This window comes from Arachis duranensis, chromosome 5, assembly GCF_000817695.3.
Source record: "Arachis duranensis cultivar V14167 chromosome 5, aradu.V14167.gnm2.J7QH, whole genome shotgun sequence".
Lineage (NCBI taxonomy): Eukaryota > Viridiplantae > Streptophyta > Magnoliopsida > Fabales > Fabaceae > Arachis > Arachis duranensis.
This window is the reverse complement of record NC_029776.3, coordinates 71718172-71722180: the sequence shown is the minus strand read 5'-3', so window position 1 is coordinate 71722180 and position 4009 is coordinate 71718172.

The following is a 4009-nucleotide window of genomic DNA, read 5'->3' as shown; positions in this document are numbered from 1 at the left end:
TAGATAGAAGAATGTGAAAAATTATTCCAAGAATTCAAAGAATATTTATCCCAATGTCCCATTTTGATAGCCAAAATTTTGGACGAACTAGTGATCTACATGCTAGTGACTAATAAAGCTATGGCAGCAGCCCTTGTTTGAGAAGAAGAAGAATGAAAGTAATAGCCTATCTATTTTACAAGCAAAGCACTACAAGGGCTGAAATAAATTATCAGAAGATTGAAAGGTAGTCAATTCAATTGTATTGACACCTAGAAGATTGCAACCTTACTTTCAAGCTTACATTATTAGAGTATGAAAAAAGCAACCCATGAAATATATTATAAAAGACTCATAGTAGGGCGAATGTTGTAATGGGTAGTGAAGATATTCGAGTTCGATCTCAACTATGAGCCTAAGTTGACCATCAAGTCCCAGTATCTCACTGACTTCAAAGTAGAATATGTTAGTCAAGAACCTAGAGAAGAACCAATAACTTAGAAGATCTATGTTGATCGATGGTCCAACAAAGTTGGTAGTAGGGTCAAAGTAATTGTTGAAAAAATGAAGAAGGAATCATAATAGAGTTATCTGTGAAATTCAACTTCAAAGCATCTAATAATCAAGTGAAATATGAACCAATGTTAGCAGTATTGTGACTTGCTCGTGAAGTATGAGAAACCAAGGTACTTGTTCTCAATGACTCTCAGGTCATCACATCGTAGAAGATCTTAAGTCTGCTTTTAGAATTTCGATAAGTTGAGGTCTATCACATAGCAAGAAAGGAAAATGGCCAAGCAGATTCCTTGTCGAAGCTTGCAAGCACGAAGCCAGGAGGAAACAACAAAAGTTTGATATATGAAAACCTCCAAGCCCCTTCGATCAGTAACAAGTCAGATGCAGAGGTACTCACAATAATAGGACTAGACATATGTTAGATGAATCCTATTTTGAAATACCTGAAGTTTGATATCCTTCATTTTGAACAAAAGAAGCCAAGAAATTTTCCCGAGAAGCATAGTATTAAACCCTCGTATAAGGAACTTTGTATAGAAAGGGATCTCCACTCCATTACTTAAGTGCGCTAATAAACCACAATTTTATGGTAAATTTTGGATCGAAATGAGTGAATTTTATCAACTTATCTTGCATTTAGTCATTGGAATAGTATGCTTTTTGTGAATTTCTTCTAATTGTGCTTAACGATTAAAGACATACTTTTTAGGCTCTTAAAATGCTAAATTTAATTCACTTTAATTCTATTCAATACCTTGATTTGTTTGTTGAGTAATTTTAAGCATACAAAAGTAGAGAATTCATGAAGAAATGAAGTTTTTGGAGCATCTCATGGTTGTGCGTATGCTTGCCTTATGCGTACCCATGAATCTCAACTTGTGCGTACGCATGACTGCCAGCATGTGATTTCACTTAAGTGAACACGTGGGTCACAATTTCAAGGCTCTTTTGGGCCTAATCCAACTCATTTCTGAAGTATTTCAAGCCAAACTCAAGGAGGATCAAAGGGGGGCATTAGAATAGTTTTTCCCATGTTTTAGGTTAGCTTTCTAGCATCTTAATTCTTGTAGTATTACTTGCTTTTCTCTTTATTTTGTTACTCTCATGTTTATAAATTCTTGTTGGATTTTGATTTCATTTAATGTAATTTATGTTTTCATTCTTTCTTGATGTTTAATTGAGTTATTGTTATTTTATTTTGCATTTGGTAGTTTTAGATTTTATTATTATTGAAATTTTACCATGTTTAACTTTTATGCCTTTCAAGTGTTTGTAAAAATGCTTCTCTTAGTTTTAGGGTAGATTTTTACACTCTTGGATTGGAATTGAGTAATTAAGGTGACCTTGATGTCACTAATTGATGCCAGGGCATTTTGGCCAGTTTCACTGACCTTTTCTTTACTGTTTTTAGGTGTTTTCATGCATTTTCTTAGGAAATAAGTTAGTTTTGGGCAGATATTCACTCAGACCTTGATTCAAGCATACATTGTGCATTTTACATTATTTCATGAGGATTTTGCATGATTTTAATGACAAAATTGTATATTGCATTACCCATGACGTGGACTAGAACTTTGATGCACTCTATTGCTTGATTTCAGGACCAAAGGAAGCAAGGAATGGGAGGTAACTTGCAAAGTTAAGAAGAAAAGTGATTGCCAAAAACACTCTCAAAAGCCATCAATGCCCACGTTAAAGAGTCACGTTAACTAAGTTAACGTGAACTCTAACGAGGAGAAGAGAAGTTGAGCCAACGCTAGTGACACTTAACATTGTCACTAACGTTGGCAATTGCTCACAAATGGCCACGTTAGAAGCCACGTTAACTAGGTTAACGTGGCCTCTAACGTTAAAGGGGGAAGAAAAGCCAACGTTAGTGACACTCAACATTGTCACTAACGTTGGCCTAAGGTACAAAGAGCCACGTTAACCCCCACGTTAACTTGGTTAACGTGGGAGCTAACGTAAGAGATGGAGAGTTGTCAACAACGTTAGTGACACTCAACATTGTCACTAACGTTGGAGCAACCACACAACCCCCAAGAGCCACATTAACCTCCACGTTAACTTAGTTAACGTGGAAGCTAACGATGAGGAATGAAGAATGAGCCAACGTTAGTGACACTCAACATTGTCACTAACGTTGGGATGGCTAAGAATGGCCACGTTAGAAGCCACGTTAACCTAGTTAACGTGGAATCTAACGTGAGACCTAGGGGAACACTTGAACGTTACTGACAATGTTGAGTGTCACTAACGTTATCGAAGGTTGGCAAAAGCCACGTTAGAAGCCACGTTAACCTAGTTAACGTGAGCTTTAACGTGAAGCAAGAAGGGGCACACTTGAACGTTAGTGACAATATTGAGTGTCACTAACGTTCTCGAAGGCTAGCAAGGCAAAGTTAAAAGCCACGTTAACCCAGTTAACGTGGGCTTTAACATGAGGCAAAGGGGTGCATGGCAACGTTAGTGACAATGTTAAGTGTCACTAACGTTCTCGAACTTGCATTTTCATTAAATGTTAAACACCCCTAACGTCTTGAGCTAAAGTCTCTGCCCACATCACACTTTCTCTCTGCAAGTAAGCCAAGCCCAATTGAAGAAAGGAACTGCTTCAAGCTCAAAGATCCAAAGGCCCAAGACTTGAAGAGCTAACTAGAAGCTGAGAAGAGTAGTATATATAGGAGTAGCTTTGAAATAGAGGGGAGCTTTTTGGGAGGAGCGAAGAGAGAGAACTACTCTTTGTATTTACTTTCTTTGCACTTCTAGCTTTATCATGTATTCTCCATCTTTGATCTTGATTTCTAGAGCTATGAACAACTAAACCCCTTTCATTGGGTTAGGGAGCTCTGTTGTAATTTGATGGATCAATACTAATTTTCTTATTCTTCTTCTATCTTTCCTTTTGATTTTACTTGAAAGCTTTCGATCTTCATCCAATTGGATAGTTATCTTGGAAAAGAAGCTATTCAAACATGGATCTCTTCGGATCCTTGAAAGAGGAATGAAGATATTAGCTAGAAATGCTTTCTCATGCTGGACCAAATTGAGTGTGGATGGGTATGTGGCTATAACACTCTAAGCATTTGATTTGGGAAGTGCATGTGGTATAATCAGTGACCACACTTCATCTCTTCTCATGAGCAATTGACCAAGGAATTGGCTATTGATCAAGATTTGAGAGATTGAACTGCAAGAAATTGTGATTCAATCACTTAAGATTGCCAAGGAGATCAATAAGTGCATTGATTGAGGAAGAGATGAAAATGAAATTGATCCGGAGAATGCAACATCTCCTAAGCCCAATGAACTCCCCATTTCTGATCTTACCAATTCTCTTTATTTTTTGCAATTTACTTTTATGAGCAATTCCCCCATTCCCAGTTACAATTATGCTATTTACTTTCAGTCATTTACTTTCCTGCCATTTTAATTTCTGCAATGATCAACTCTATTCATGGATTCGCTCAACTAGAACACTCCTCTAATTAAAGTTGCTTGATCAATCAATCCC